Source organism: Trichomycterus rosablanca, chromosome 8, assembly GCF_030014385.1.
Source record: "Trichomycterus rosablanca isolate fTriRos1 chromosome 8, fTriRos1.hap1, whole genome shotgun sequence".
Taxonomy (NCBI): domain Eukaryota; kingdom Metazoa; phylum Chordata; class Actinopteri; order Siluriformes; family Trichomycteridae; genus Trichomycterus; species Trichomycterus rosablanca.
The window spans coordinates 16,308,474-16,325,919 of record NC_085995.1 but is presented as its reverse complement, the minus strand read 5'-3'; the positions used below and the strand labels follow the sequence as shown (position 1 = coordinate 16,325,919).

The window sequence follows — 17,446 nt, the reverse complement described above, 5'->3', positions numbered from 1 at the left end:
AACTCAACATTTATAACACATTATTTGACTCCATTGCTCCATAAGTCATAAGTGTCCTAAAGCAGAGACATGTCACGCTAGGCATCAATTTCCATATCACACATCATGTGAGCTTATCTCACTGGTAGTTGTGTTTGTGTGTGAGTGTTTGTCCCCATTTATAAAGAAGCACCCATTTTACCTCAATTTCCTTCGGGATTAATAAAGTATCTATCTATCTATCTATCTATCTATCTATCTATCTATCTATCTATCTATCTATCTAAATAGTCTGTTTTAAGGAAGGAGGTAATTAGAAACATGTGAAACTGTTTTGTCTGGCACCTGGTTAATAATATCCTCATCCACTCCTGTTTAATGTTGCAGGATATTTTAATTACACAGGTCAGAGCTTTCTAAATTTCATCAATATGTTAACTTCTATCCAAGTACTACTGAGGACAGAGCTGGTGCTAGGGTGGCTTTTAGAATAATAAAGAGAATCCATGGCCACTTTCAGAACACCAGGGATATGCGGCACATGTGGCAGGGCATCTAGGCCATTAGGCCATTTACGTATCTGAACAAACAGGACACTTATGGTAGAATGCTGTTCATAGACTTCAGTTCACCATTCAACACAATCATTCCTCAGCATCTGATCGGAAAGTTAAGCCTGCTGAATTCAAGTCAAGTCAACTTTATTTATATAGCGCTTTTTACAATAGACAATTACAGAGACAATTGTCTCAAAGCAACTTTACAAGATCCAGGACCAACAGATACAAAAACTCCTGTTGAGCAAGCCGAGGGCGAGAGTGGCAAGGAAAAACTCCCTTAAAATTACAGGAAGAAACCTTGAGAGGAACCAGACTCAGCAGGGCCCATCCTTCTAGGGTGGTCTGGGGGATACTTTAAATAAATAGTATTTACACAAATCATACAAACACAGAATTAAAATGAACTAAAAGTTATAACTAGCAAATAAATAATAATAGAGTTATTATTCAGTCCAGTCTGTAATAAAGTCTGTAGTGAGTTCTTGACATCCTTGGTGCAAACACTTCAGGTCCCGTCACATCCGGCAGGAGCAGCATTGTTGGCACGGCAGTCTTGACTTTATTCCTTAATCTCGGGCAGGTAAACAGGTTTCCATCAGAAGGACCTCGGGGTAAAACAACAGAAACTGTAGTTAAAAATGTAAAACGTGAGTTGAGAAAAATATCAGTTTTACAGAGAGTTTTAGACTCCGGCAGCCCTAATTATTACACTTAAAGGAAGAGCAAGCAGGTAACAAGGTCATGAAGGCTTTCACAGGACATCAGCGCCCACCTCCCCACCATCATCAAACCTGAGTGATTGGACAAGAGAGGCAGAACGACAGCAACCCAACATCCCTGATCACCACAAGTTTCTATGACCAAGAACCCCCAAGCTCTGCTCCTTTGTCTATACTAATCAAAAGCCTGAGAAAATAAATATGTTTTCAGTCTAGACTTAAACATTGAGACTGTGTCCAAATCCCGAACAGAGGCAGGAAGATTATTCCAAAGTTGTGGGGCTTTGTAAGACAATGCTCTTCCACCAGCTGTGATCTTTTTAAATCTTGGAACTATAAGTACACTGTAAAAAATTTATTGTAAATTTTACAGTAAGTTATTGGCAAAAAAGTTGCCAATAAAGTATTGTAAAATTACAGTAAATTACTACGGATTTGAATTACAATCAATTATTGTTTTATTGGAATGGTAATTTACTGTAAATTATTTACAGTTGACTACCACTTTTTTACAGCAAGTCATTAAGAATAAATATATTATAATACTGTAAAAATATATACAAAAATTCGCTGTAATTTTTTATTATTACAGTATATACCTGGCAACTCGGTTGCCAGTTAAAGACTGTAAAATATTAACTGATATAGTACAGGAAAATTACAGCTACTCTCTGTTATCTTACTTCATTAGAGCTCTGGTTTGAGAAATGTTTTTGACAAATTACTATATGAATTATGCACATCTACAAATAACAAACCATACAACAGCTTATGTTTCATGAAGCATTTTTAATATCAAAATAATATGTGCAATATGCAATATGTGCTTCATTTATTGCCAGATTCTAACAGAATCAATAAAAAACAATATAAAATATATTGATTTAAATATCTGGCAGTAACAAGAAAAGCTATGTTAAATATTACAGACAGAATGCTAAGTTTACCAATAGCATTTGGAAAAATTCTAACTTTAAATGTAATCATTTTATACATCATCTAAACAACTTTAGTCTGGATCAGTGGTCAACAACCCTGATCCTAAATATACCTTTCTGTGTTTAGATTCAATGGACATCTAATGAATCCTGACTGTAGATACAGACAGGAACTGAAAGGCAGAACTCCAGGAACAGGATTGGTGTTCACTAGTCTGGACCCAAGGCTGGCATTATCTAAAACCAGTTACATTAAACACTGACAATGTGTCTTATATCATTTTATAGATTCTGTTAGAATCTCTCTCTCTCTCCAAGCTCTCGTGGAAGGCGGACACACTGTTCCCTGCTCCCTTATCTCTCCTGCTTGGCTTCTTCTGTATATATTGTCTCGTCTACTCTACTCTTTAGAGATTCTCTTAGCACTGCTCTTCGAAGAACAAATTATGGATTTGGTTAAATGGTCTCTGAATGCTATTGACACCATCTTCTCAACGAGGAGTTCCCGGCGGAATGCAGATGGCAGGATACGCGATGGACTCGTGGGCGAAGTAGAGAGTCGTGTGCCTGGCACCTCTTTCGTTAGAGGACATAGAAGATGTTTACCTATTCGGAACTGTGATTGTGGGGTCTTTGCTGATTGGATTAGGCTTTACTCTGCTGTATCGGGAAAATAAAAGAGTTGGGTCAGTTGTCAAGGGTCCCCAGAAACTGCCCAATTTGATTGATATGATGGGCAAAGCCGTCGGAACTCAGACTGTGACTATGAATCGCAATATGGAATTTATCTTGGAGAAACTAGCGGCTTTGCAAAGGGATTTGAATCAGAGACTGAATCAATCGCAGAGCATGTGTTAAGGAAATTTTTAACCGTGTTCGGATTACAAAAACAGGTCATTTCTGCTCTTTGGCTTTCCCTGCTATCAGCATGGCCTCGCTGATAAGGAAATTCCTCCGGAAGATCTGCGCTAAGGGTCATCTCACCCTCCCTCCCCTGTTCTATGTATGTTGACTGTTTTCATTCTGGGCAGCAACTGCTGTGTCGCCATCTTATCGCGAACTTTGTACAGACTTTTTGCAGGAATGAAAGAACTGACATTTTCCCAACCCATCACCCGACGCCTTCCAAACTTCTTAGCTTAATCCCACCAATACGGCAGGACGGGTCTGCAGTGCGCGCCGGCATACTGGCTGCGAATCGCTGGGGCTGCTTGTCGTAGTTTGGTTACTTTCCTATCCCTACATCCCTAACCCGTGGCTCGTTGTGTGACTATGTTATGTTCTTATGTTTACATGTGCTTGTGTGCTGTAAGGAGCTTTTTTTCGTGTTACCATAGTGTGCTCCTTAGGGATAGATCTATCTATCTATCTATCTATCTATACAATAGTGTTGACCCCCTTTGCTTAAATAACATTTTGTCTATTTGTATCAGTAAGTTAAATTAATGACATTTTTCTGCAGACCATTAAGAAAATATATGTAAATACACTGATAAGCTATAACATTAAAACCACCTCCTTTTTTTACACTCACTGTCCATTTTATCAGCTCCACTTACCATATACAAGCACTTTGTAGTTCTACAATTACTGACTATAGTCCATCTGTTTCTCTGCATACTTTTTAGCCCACTTTCACCATGTTCTTCAATGGTCAGGACCCCCAGAGGACCACCACAGAGCAGGTATTATTTAGGTGGTGTGTTAGTGTGTGTTGTGTTGGTATGACTGGATCAGACACAGCAGCGCTGATGGAGTTTTTAAATACTGTGTCCACTTACCGTCCACTCTGTTAGGCACTTCTACCTAGTTGGTCCACCTTGTAGTCAGAGATGATCGCTCATCTATTGCTGCTGTTTGAGTTGGTCATCTTCCAGCAGAAGCTGTGAGGTGTTTAAAAACTCCAGCAGCGCCGCTGTGTCTGATCCAGTCATACCAGCACAACACACACTAACACACCACCACCATGTCAGTTTCACTGCACTGCTGGGAATGATCCACCACCCAAATAATACCTGCTCTGTGGTGGTCCTGGGAGAGTCCTGACCATGAAAGGAGCTAACAAAGCATGCAAAGAAACAGGTGGACTACAGTCAGTAATTGTAGAACTACAAAGTGCTTCTATATGGTAAGTGGAGCTGATAAAATGGACAGTGTGTGTAGAATCTAGAAGGAGGTTTTAATGTTATAGCTGACCGGTGTATTATATGGATTTTGACCAGGGATGTCCCCTTTTGTATAAGACTGTACTTGAAAAGACATATACAGGACTTCAGTGTCAAAATTAAAACTACAGGAGGAACTTTTCCAAAGCACCTACGCTAAGAAAAAGCTTGAAAATATATATAATTTTACATAGGAAACAAACTGGCATAGAATAAGCACACACTGGACTGAACAACTTTTGTAAAGCCCCATATACTTTTACATTTACATTTACATTTTCGGCATTTGGCAGACTTTTTTAAAATGCATATAAAATGTAGGCCACAAAAAAAGTGTAAATCCAAACTTCATTCTACATTCTAAAACCCTAAACATAGCATGAAAAACAGAGAACTTTTGTGTAGGCCTATCTCTGCTGTGGTCACAACATTTTCATTCAACTTACATTACTCAAAATCCATTAGTTTTCTTAGAAGACTGCAAACATTAGCATTCATTGAGTGTTTCTTTTTCTCCACTACTTTGCCACTTTTTTGCTGATAACCTTTTCAGCAGAGTTCTTGGAGCCAGTGGTTGGGTTAATCCCCACAAAGCACCTAGAAATATCACACAAAAAGATGTTATAATGCAGACTTTTAATGCTACTTTAAAGTTACTTACATCTATACTTTGTAGCCTTACAAAAAAGTTAAATATTTTGAAAAATGTATAAAAATCTAAACAATTTTAGTTTCTGCTCAGAGATTGCTCTGTGGTACTATGTATGAGGTTTTGTTTCAAATTAATTAACTGATCTGTGAATACTGAGAGCTGTATTTCACAGTTAATCCACGCATAAAAACCATAATTTACCTTTAGATGAATTCGAGAGTGCATGAGGCTTCCTCTTGGTATTCCAGGTTGAAATTATAGAATGAGTCAAACAAAGCTGCCAGGCCTGCTGCAAAGTTGGAGTGTGAAGACATGACCACCTGATCCTCAATACTAATCATCCACTTCACTGAAGTCATTATTTCACATTAAATTAATAAACATTTATGCATATTAATACCTTTAATAAGACCAAGCAAATATTTAAAGGAAAACAACCAGATCTGAGCCCTACTTTCTAATAATTTTGGATTCATATTTTTAGAGGCAAAAATAATAAAATTTAATGTTGAGTTGAATCAACAATACTGCTAGAGAATGTTCCAAAAATCTAAATAAACCACTTTTACCACAGACCGGTTTATAATGTTATTATCAGTGAAAAATGGAAGTTTGACATTTTAAATAAAGACTGAATCAACTGATCATTTTTGTCCCTAGTAAAAATATTAACCCAAAACAATGAGAAAATAGAGCCCAGTTTGAAAAATTTTTTCCCTTCATGCCAAAATAATACATTAGTTCACTACCTTGAAAAATCAGTCTTGGAGAGTCTGGCAAAGAAAGTGGCCGGTGTGTCCATGGCCTAAAACACAGGATATACATAAACTCAAATTATTGACACAGTTTGAGATTTATTCTGGAATAAATACAAGCAGTCTTAGAATTAGAGTTTAAGCTCATATATCTTCACTAAGTAAAAGCAAATCAAATTAATACTTACATCAACTTCAAAAATCAGTCCATCAGACTTCTCCTTAAAGTATGCCATTAGCAGAAGAACAATGCATGGTACCAGTACAGTAGGTCCGGTGGATTTGGTGCATTTTTATGCACTTTCAAGTGCTGGGTAAAGGCAAGAAGAGTATTACATTCGTTTTCACACAACATGCAAATGTATATTGCTTATTTCAAGTCTAAAACGAATATTTAAACTTAAAAATAGTAAATTAAACAGCTCATTACTTTGATGCTGTTTACTTAAACATCATAAATAAAGGAATGCAGTCGTTTGAACTTAGCAAAATAGTAAATAAGTAAAATACTAAGTAGTCCGTATAGAGCTACTTCTTTAGCGTCTTTTAAAACACAAACGATAGCATTGAGATTTATACCTTCTTTAACTTGCACGATTTTGCTTACTAATAAATGTGTGACTATTACCAATAGTTTTTTTTACGTTACCTTTGTTGGTACGCAGTTTGCACATATCCCAAAGTGACTGTATTACCACAGATTGCTAGCGCTAGTTTTATAAAAAGTACTAAACGTATAGTATTTTCATAAACTTGGTCACACTATTGGTGCGTTTTAAAAAAGAAATGGGTGTTTATACTTACAAAGCTCTCCGTTACTTGTCTGAACGGCTGATAGAGGCAGCAAGAAACTCACGACACAGCAGTAAATCCTTGGAATTTTGCGATTTTACAGCAGGCAAAATAACCGCCTGTTTTTTGCTAAATTTACAGCTGGCAGTTGTAAGCACATTATGACCCAAAATGCTTTGCGTTCTACAGTATAACCATGGAAAAGCATAAAACAGTAATTTACTGTACGATTTTACTGTAAAAACTACAGCAATTTGTTACACACTGTAAAAAGTCTAACTTCCAAATCGTAAAGTGGAATAAGAATTTAAAGTTGAACGAGCAAACAGTCTTTACAAATGTTGAGGTAATGTATAAAAATTAGTTGAGCGGATTTTTTTCATTAGAAGCTCTACTGACGTGACAAACAGAGTTGAGCTAAATTACATTCTTTAGCTCTCATTGAAACTGAGTACGTTCTATCACGGCGCATGCGCACTTCTCCATTCATTTTCCCGCCTTCGAGTTGAATTTTAACGGACGTGGAGGACGCAGAGAGCTCGGTAAAGTTATTTTCCCCTGATTGTGGTAGGTATCCCAAGCTATTAACTTATGTTTAAAAGTTAACAGATGCATGGCATTTTTGTTGTAGCGTAAACGTTATTTACGTCACAAATAAAAAAAAATCGTGACAGCTAGTCGAGGTTTGCTAACAATACAGAGTTGTCTCACCAATAGACAACAGTATGTTTAAAAGTTTGCAGCTATATCCAACTGCTAGTAAATGTACTGTAATTTTAACTACAGCTCGTTTGGAAGCAGTTAGTACATGATTAAAACTAGAGCTAGTGAAGATAAACCGGTGACAAAAGCAACGGCTGCTTTTATAGGATGCGAGATGCTCTGTTCACAGTATCGATACAAGTGATTCAGGAGTCGGTTTATATAAAGAGCCGCGTAAGTTTCTTTTCCCAGTCATTTCTCCGTTTTTACTGTTATTAATGAATGTTGCTGTTTTAAATAAACACCAACTACTACAGAACATTTTGTGTGTCTCTCTTACCATAAAAAGTTCAGGCTTAATTAAACTGAGTATTACCACAGAGCGGGAACCGACTCAGAGTCGTTCTGTCTGTGGAGCTACAAGTTTTCTGTCAGTCAGAGCAAATGATCCCGATAACCAACTTAGTAACTGATGAACTTTTGTCTCTGCTTGACTCTGTGAAGGAACGTTTTCTGCTCTTATCTACATCAAAAGTAAGAACCGCTTACGATTTACAAAATTGAACCATAATGTGCTGATAGAATCGGCTCACTTGGGATCGGGTTGTATTATCTTTTTGAAGTAATATTTTCAATTAGCAAAATTGCATCGTATGTATGATGTGGACAACGTTTATTATATTATTTTAGGTTGTCAATTATGTTATTTGGGGGTGGGGGTGGGGTCCAAAAAGGGTGAAAACACTTGATTAAACCACAGAAAAGTATGTTGAACCTAATTATGATGCGGTATGATTGCTACAACCGCCCCATATTGCGCCTCATATTTCATACGCAAATGAAATGAAAATGAAAAATGTTAAATCGCTAAACACAAGCCTTACATTTTGAGTTTCAGAGCAAATCGCATATTTCACAGTAAGCGGGTCCGTGATGTATGGTCTTGAAATATTTCAATCTATGTCAGTGTGTTTGTAGTACTCCTGATTTATTCATACTAGGATGCCACAGTGAATTATGCACACAGGACTCCCAAACTAACTATAGCCAGAATTACAGTACATGGACAGTTGTATATAGTTGCAAACTTTTAAACATTAATATGCTTGTTGTCCATTATTTAAACTTTTCTAATTTCATACATACTTGAACTTTAGCTGATTTACTGTGCATTTGATTATTGAACTAGAGCTAAACCATCATATTGTTTAAATTTAAATGTAAAAATGTATATATATATATATATATATATATATATATATATATATATATATATATATATATATATAATTTTAAAATTTTTTGTTTTTGCAGATTAAAATGCAATGTAAACAGTGCAAATTTGCAAATCCCAGTCCAGAAGTGCTACTTAAACATTACCGATTATGCCATTACCAAGGGCGCTCCTGGCCACTGCCATGTTTGTATCTTGACTGTGTGTGCTCTTTCAAAACTACAGGTGCATTAAAGTCACATTTATCACGGGCACACAGGCAAACTCCACAACAAGCAACACATTTTGATTTTTTGTGTGAAACCTGTGACTTTAGAGATATTTGCGAGCCAAAAACTTTTTTAAATCACATCAGGTGTCATTTGAGGAGACGTGAAACTGTCAAGTGTCCTTTTAGGAACTGCCAGCTTACAACAAATATTCTTTCAACTTTTAGTAGTCACATATCTCGGAGACATAGGTCACATGCCTTTGAAGAATTTCGCCCATCTGTGACCTCTCAGCAAGATGTGTCTTGGAACATTGAACTGCCATTGTCTGAAGAAAGAAATTATCTTCAGCCTGATCCTCAACCCTTAGCTGATGACTCTATTACAGTAGTTTTTCCTGTACCTGAAACAACCTCTTATCCAGAGCCTGTGGACTATCTGACACTTGAACACAAACTTGCCTCATTTATATTGTACATGCAGAGTATATTGCACATTTCAAAAAGTGCAACCCAGGAAATTTTAAGTGGATTAAGTGACATTCTGTCCTTTTCCAAGCTTGCTGCAAAGGAATCAATCAAGTGTATTTTACAGAAACATGATGTTGACAACTCATTAACAGAGGAGCTGTCAGAACTGATATCAGAAGCAGTGCATAAAACAAATCCCTTGCCTTTGAGCACTGCAGAAAAAGGCAGACTTTCCACAGAACATAGAAGGACAGCATATTTTAAAGAAAATTTTTAAGTGATTGACAAAGTTGAGTATTTTTATGAAAGACTGCAGCCCAACACTTTTGTTTATGTCTCAGTATTAAGAGTTATCGAGGTTTTGTTGAACAGAGTAGATGTATTGGAAAAAGCTGTTTTTGTTGATGATAAGTTGCCTGGGCAATATAAGTCTACACGTAGTGGCCAGTATTTTCAAGACAATCTGCTTTTAGGCTGTCAAAGTGATTGTCTTTCAATTGGTGTCTACATTGATGACTTTGAGATCTGTAATCCACTGGGGACATCAAGGAAGGTCCATAAGATTACTGCTGTTTATTGGGTGCTACTGAATTTACCAACAAAATTCCGCTCAACACTTGCCTCAATACAACTTGCTCTACTAGGGAAAAGCTGTGATGTAAAGACATTTGGCTATGACAAGTTTTTTGATCCACTGATTAAAGACTTGCGTCATCTAGAACAGCAAGGTGTGTTTGTAAAACATCTTAATAATAAGATCAAAGGAACTGTGTATTGTGTATGTGCTGACAATCTTGCAGCCCACAGCCTTGCAGGCTTTCAAGAAAGTTTTCAAGCTGAAAACCTGTGTCGATTTTGTATTGCCAGTAAAGATGACATACAGACACTGGATGCCAGTTGTTTTCAGCTAAGAACTATTGAACAGCACAACCTCATCACAGAAGAGCTCAAAGACAATGATCAACTCACCAGAAAACTGGGTGTAAAAAAAGAGTGTGTTCTTGCTAGGTACTTATCCTATTTTCATCCAGTAACAGGATTTCCACCAGACATCTTACATGACTTTTTTGAGGGAATAGTACCATATGAGTTGTCAGTTTGCTTAAAGGAACTCATAAAAAAGGGATATTTCTCTCTGAATAAGCTGAACAGTTGTATCAAGTCCTTCCCTTACAAGCACTCTGATAAGATAAACCGACCCAAAATAATAACACAGTCTAGCTTCACAAAGAAAACAGTAGGTGGGAACGGACATGAGAACTGGGCATTGCTTCGACTTTTGCCATTAATGATTGGCAGTTATGTACCAGAGCAAGACCCATCATGGGAGATATTAATGGAGTTGAAAGACATTGTTGAGCTGGTGGTGTCAACAGAGTTCTCAGCAGCATCCTTGTCCTGGCTAGAGCGAAAGATTCTTGATCACAAACAGCTGATTAAAGAGACATTCCCAGACCTGAAACTAAGACCAAAACATCACTATATTGAGCACTATGCCTTTTTGATTACGTGCTTTGGCCCTCTGGTAGAGCTGTGGACCATGAGGTTTGAGGCAAAACATAGCTACTTCAAAAGGGTTGTAAGTGATGTGCACAATTTTAAGAATATTCTCCTGACCTTGGCAACTAAACACCAGCTCATGATGGCTCACTACCTAAGCAGTCCAAGTCTCTTTCCTCCAGCTCTGTCTGTGCAGAAGATCAAAAAAGTCAGAATATGCACACTAGATGTGCAGCAAAAGACTGCAGTACAGCAAAAGTATCCGAATGTGGAGACTGTAAACCTTGCTTCAGATGTACATCTGTATGGTGTTCACTATAGTGAGGGCATGGTTTTGTCTTCTGGAGAACTCAGTGGGTTGCCAGAATTTTTTAGGATTCTCAGTGTACATGTGAATGCCAACACAGTGTCTTTCATTTGTAGAAAGCTTTCCGCATGGTATATTGAGCATTACAGGTGTTATGAGGTTTCTGAAATGAGCACAGTTGAAATTCTTGACCCAGAAGACCTTAATGATCACCATCCTCTGACATCATACACAGTTCAAGGAAAAGCTATGATCTCCTTAAAGAAGTCTCTTCTTCACTGATATTATTTGGTGGAACACCAAAGTTATTGTGAAATGTGCCATTTCAGTAGAAGAAACTACCACCATCTTAATAGTGTTTTGTTTTCACAGAACATGTTGCTTCGTGTTGTGCTGGATCCTGAAAACATCAGAAGACTTAATATAACCGAAACCCTCAACTCAGTCAGTCACTTAAAAACTATTCTTCAAGATAGGCTCCAACTCACAGAGGACTTTATGATTCAGTTTGAGGATCCTGAGTTTGGCAATGAACTCTGTAATTTAACTGAAATATCTGAGCTTCCACCAGAAAGAGCTGTATTAAAAATTATCAAAGTATATGAAAAGTCAGATGATGTGACATCCAAATCCTCCCTGGACACAGCCAGTATGGCATCTTCTGGATCATCCAGCTTAAACCAAAGATCCTTATGCATGGCTTTTAGACAGCATGAAAATTCACAGCAGTGGCCATTTCCTTTCCCCATCCCTACATTTTCATATGATGTTGAACTGAGACTTACCAAAGGGAACAAGATGTTCAGAGAACATGGAACACTGCTTACAGTGTCGAGAGAGATTAAAATGGACATCTTAAATGCCATAGCTCATGCTGTTTTTTCATACAAAGCATACCCAAACAGAAAAGAGATAGAGTTGGTGGCTGCAGCATTAATTGACAGACATCCATGTCTCAAAGATCCTAGCTTTGGAACAGGTTATGATAGCTGGACCACAAGCATTAAATTTAAGCTTGGTAATTACCGCCAAAAATTACGAACCACAGGTTGCAATGAAGTCAATGTCAACCAAAAAAGACTCGGAGAAGGTTTTAGGCATCGTCTAAAGAAAGCAAGAAGATGTGAGGTCAATTTTCTCCCTGACATTCCAGTGGGGCAGACTGATGCAGACTGAAACACCCCAACCTAGCATTTATCAACTCCAAAATGGAGCTGACATTTGCTTTACGAAGGAGAGAAATAGTGGATGAAGAACCCCTGGTGGGTGATATTATGACACAGTGGCCAGCATTGTTCATGGAAGAGCAGGTAAGTTCATATATTTAAAATCACTTGACTGAAGATTAGTATGATTTATCTTTGAATCTGTTTAAATGGCATTTTTGTGTGATAGGTCTGCATAGAGTTTTACAGAATTACAGGAATTCCACTCAGACACTTTTTTCTCATCGTTGGATGAACTTGCAGTAAAGCTTATCAGACTGTATAGATCAAGAAGTGTAGCTTTTGGAGAGGGGTTGAAAACTCTTTTAGACAAACTTGATAACCAGGTAATGATGTATTACTGGGTCTTGATATTTCTAATAGTTGAGCATGGGGACATGATACCATATATTTGAAATTCACTTTTTTTATTTATTCCACAGTTTAAATATTGTAGCTTGCACAGTTGAAGGGAAAGTGAATAACCATAATTGTAGTCCAACCCCAAATCGGAAAAAGTTTGGACAGTATGGAAAATGCAAATAATGATAAAAAACCCAAAGTTTCTTACACTGACTTTGACTTTTATTTGATATAACAGGATGAACCTGAGATATTTCATCTTTTATCTGCTCAATGTCATTTCATTTATTAATAAACATCCATTCCTGCATTTCAGACCTGTAACACATTCCAAAAACAGTTTGGACAGTAAAGCATTTACCAATTTGTAATTTTGCCATTCCTTTTCTCCACTTAAAAGAAGTTTTGGCACAGAGAAGACCAAGTGATTTATGGTTTCAGCTTTTATTTTGTCTTGTTCTTCCTGCAAATTCGTCTTAAGATGTGCAGCAGTACGGGCTCGTCGTTTTTGCATTTTTAACATGGGTAACATAAGGCATCTTTTTGCACAGTAAAGTGTTAAGTATAATTAGTGCAGTAACTCTGTATTGTAGAGCTTGATGAAGGTTTGATAACTAAAACTAATCCCTCACCCATGTGGTTATATCTTAAGCTTGCACCCTTTATGCACTGAAATTCCTCCTGATTCATTGAATGGTTTAATGATATTCTGCACTGTAGAGGGAGAACATGCAAATCCCTTCCAATCTTTCTTTGAGGTTCATTGTTTTTAAACATTTTCTCATACATTTGTGGACGAACTGGATCCTCTGATCATCTTTACTCATCAGAGACTCTCAGCCTTTCCTGGATTCTGCTTTTGTACCAAACCATGATCACAATCATCTGTTCACATCACTTGTTTAAAATCATATAATTATTTCGTTTTTTCACCTCATTACTAGCCCTAAATTGCCCCCGTCCCAACTTTTTCTGGAATGTGTTGCAGGCCTGAAATGCAGGAATGGATGTTTATTAATAGATTAAATGAAGTTGAGCAGATTAAACATAACATATCTCAGGTTCATCCTGTCTGACATCAAATAAAAGTCAATGTAAGGAACACTGTGTTTTGATTTTATTTGCATTTTCCATACTGTCCCAACTTATTCTGATTTGGGGTTGTATATTTTTCAGCCTCTGTTATACTGATACTGTTGAATTTTTGTGATATTTCATTTGTTTTTAATTGTTATTCACTCATTATACAACTGTTTGTTCCCACCTTTTAGATATTAGTAGCATACACTTGCAGTCTTCTCACAATTCCAATATTGTATGTTCAGTTGAATTGAGTTGAACAAATATTCAGTTTTATAAGTGTATTGCATAAATGCCAAAATAGTATTGCACAAATTGTAAAAAGGTATTGCACTTGATCCAGGGTTATGTTAACTGAGAGCAGATTAAGATCATGTAAAACTATTGTGATGGTGACTGATTGTCTGTGCTTGTGGCGGTGCTGGTTATAAAGCCTGACATAAGAAGGAAGAAATCCTGTAGGTATCCTGTAGCTTGTCACTAAAAGAGCTGCCCAGTGTTGCCACTGTCTCATACAGTGGGTGGGAGGTGTTCTCCATTAAGTTTAAAAGCTTGGCCATCATCGTTCTTTCTGCTACTGCCTGCACTAAATCCAGGTTATAAAACGGATAGTTCCGGTCCTAAAATCTGATTGGCTGAGCCGCGTTCGAAGCCATTGTAAAATCCCCGATAAACGCACACCTAGGACCACCTCACATCATTCCATATTAATACGCCACTAAATAGAGAAAGTTAATGTTATTTTCGCCCTCATGTTGCCTAGCAACACTGTTAATCGAACTATTTTGCGTCGCGGAAGAATGCTTTATTGTAAGTTTATACACAATAAATACATTTATGAATTAAACATTGTTGTATTTATTATATTTTATGTTGACCGCCGTTTTATAAAAGCAATAAGCCACTCGAGACCGTGCATTACTGTTATGATTTTAGCACGGGGAAAGAAGTTTTAGGCACTCCGCTTCGCGTCGTGCCAAAAACGTCATCCCCGTGCTAAAATCACAGTAATGCACGGCCTCTCGTGGCTTATTGCTTTAATGCAGCCCAGGACAGAACTCGCTTTCCTGACCAGTTTATCCAGTTTCTTCCTGTCCGCAGGTAGCAGTAATGCTGCTACCCCAGCAGACAACTCCATAGAAAATGGCCAAAGCCACCACTGAGTTGTAAAAAGAAGGGTCCCCTGTATTCCAAACAACCGGAGCCTCCTCCTTTGACATTTCTTGTACAGTGCCTGTGTATTATCAGACCAGTCTAGTTTATTGTTAAGGTGAACATGGTGGTCAATATTCCGTCCCTGGATGTTCACCGGTTTCAGTTGTTGTAACTTAATCCTTTGAAAGTCCACCACCAGCTCTTTTGTGTTACTGGTGTTGATCTGAAGGTAGCTTTGTTCACACCAGTCCACAAAGTTCTTAGTAAGCTCCCTATACTCGCTGTCGTCTCCAGGATGTTTATACGTGATTTACTTTTTTGCGAGATTTGCCACCTATGGAAGTTCTCCAATGATTTTGCTGTTGTTGGCAAATCTCGTACAAAAATACAATTACGTATAAACATGACTTATGTTCCGATGTGGTTAAATATAATTTGTTTAATGACTTTTTTGTGTGTCTTTCAGACAACCAATGTGATTGCACATAGGAAGACAACAGCTCTTCAAGCTCTTCAAATTCCTTCCTAAAGTCTTGCTTGGTAAGAGGACATCAAACCCAGTCATTAGTCTTAATTTTGGTTTGTTTTTACCTTTGTTTCGTTAGATTGATGCAATGCTGTCTAACATAATAGGAAGTCATACACTATAATAATGATATAATATAATGAAATATAATGTAAACTGAAGTTTGAGTTTGTCCTGCAGGATAGAGATGATGGCAACACACATGGGGTCAAGTTAGGAATTTTAACACTTATTGAGGATGATGTTGCCCTCACTGACACAGACCCAAATGTAAGGTACCTTGCTTTGATTATTGAGGAAAAGATCGTGCTTGATGACATTCCGGACCTACCCACTGCTATGGCTCTCTTGTTTGGACTGATTTATGCCTTGAACATTCAGTATCCAAAAGAACTAAAGTACACCTTTGAAACCATTCAAAAGGTTTTCATGAACCTTGATACTAATCTTTCTGCAAGAGTGCAGTCTTTCAAAAACAAATTACTGAGGTGCTAGAGTGCTGGCCAGTAAGTACTTTCACATATAGACTGCAAGAGAGTGGTGTGAATATGTGCATACGTTTCACTGCGTTTGTAAGAGAAGGGGCAATATTTTAAAAGAAGGTATGTTGTTTTTACCTGTTTGATCAATCTTTTTTTTTTTCTTTTTGGGGGGCTTTGGGCTAACTGAAGTTAAGGTTTAGCTCTGACTTCTGTGTTTAATCAGCAGACAGCCGTGATTGGTGTGTAACCTGATTAGTAAACATATAGGAAACCAGTTTACCTTGAACACTTGTAAAATTTGAAAATTTGGGTATACTTCAAGTGGGCATCTATTTAGATCTAGGGTATTGGATTTGAATTAGTTTGTGATTTCTAGTGATTGAGAGTGAGTGCATCAGTTCATTTGTTCTAAGGGATACAGGTGGTGTTGATAGTGATTTCTGGTGAGTGCATTTGTTGGGGTGGAGGGATGCAGATGATGCTGAGGTTGATTTTTTTTATTTTGCGTTGTGAAGAGACTCCCATTTCTCAGTGTTTCTTCAGTGTCAGAATGTTCAGATGTTTTATGTTCAGTTTGTTTATTGATGTTAATTATATTTTTGCTGAGTGGCAAATATGTATGGCTTAAAATACACTGATCAGCCTTAACATTAATACCACCTCTTTGTTTCTACACTCTGTTTCTACAATTTATCAGCTCCACTTACCATATAGAAGCACTTTGTAGTTCAACAATTACTGACTGTAGTCCATCTGTTTCTCTACATACATTTTTAGCCTGCTTTCACCCTGTTCTTCAATGGTCAGGCCCCCCACAGGACCCCCACAGAGCAGGTATTATTTAGGTGGTGGATCATTCTCAGCACTGCAGTGACACTGACATGGTGGTGGTGTGTTAGTGTGTGTTGAGCTGGTATGAGTGGATCAGACACAGCAGCGCTGTTGGAGTTTTAAAATAGTGTCCACTCATTGTCCACTCTACACTCTATCGCTCACCTATTGCTGCTGTTTGAGTCGGTCATCTTCTAGACCTTCATCAGTGGTCACAGGACGCTGCCCACAGGGCGCTGTTGGCTGGATGTTTTTGGTTGGTGGACTATTCTCAGTCCAGAAATGACAGTGAGGTGTTTAAAAACTCCAGCAGCGCTGCTGTGTCTGATCCACTCATACCAGCACAACACACACTAACACACCACCACCATGTCAGTGTCACTGCAGTGCTGAGAATCATCCAACACCTAAATAATACCTGCTCTGTGGGGGTCCTGTGGGGGTCCTGACCATTGAAGAACAGCATGAAAGGAGCTAACAAAGCATGTAGAGAAAGAGATAGACTACAGTCAGTAATTGTAGAACTACAAAGTGTTTCTATATGGTAAGTGGAGCTGACAGTGTAGAAGCAAGGAGGTGGTTTTAATGGTTGGTTTACATGTCTGTTGTAAAAGTCAAATAAACATTTTAATAAAATTTTTATTGTCTTTAATTTCTTTCATACTTGTTAAGAGCATAACATTAATTTATTTACATTTTGCAGATGCTTTTACTCAAAGAGACTTACAATTGTGGCTGAATATGATGCAAGCAATTGAGGTTTAAGGGCCTTGCAGGGACCAAACTTAGTGGTGGGGCTTGAACCGGCATCCTACTGAATAT

At 37.7% G+C, this 17,446-nt stretch overlaps 1 long non-coding RNA gene across 1 annotated transcript; it reads right to left on the bottom strand.

Moving 5' to 3' along the window:
* Window positions 1-663: 663 nt before the first annotated feature.
* Window positions 664-6,155, bottom strand: LOC134318931 (uncharacterized). Its single transcript, XR_010013444.1, has 5 exons — window positions 5,957-6,155; window positions 5,763-5,818; window positions 5,215-5,302; window positions 4,808-4,958; window positions 664-1,144 (listed from the first exon to the last, which is right to left on the bottom strand). It is a non-coding gene; the product is annotated as an uncharacterized LOC134318931 (long non-coding RNA).
* Between the last annotated feature and the right edge of the window lie 11,291 nt (window positions 6,156-17,446).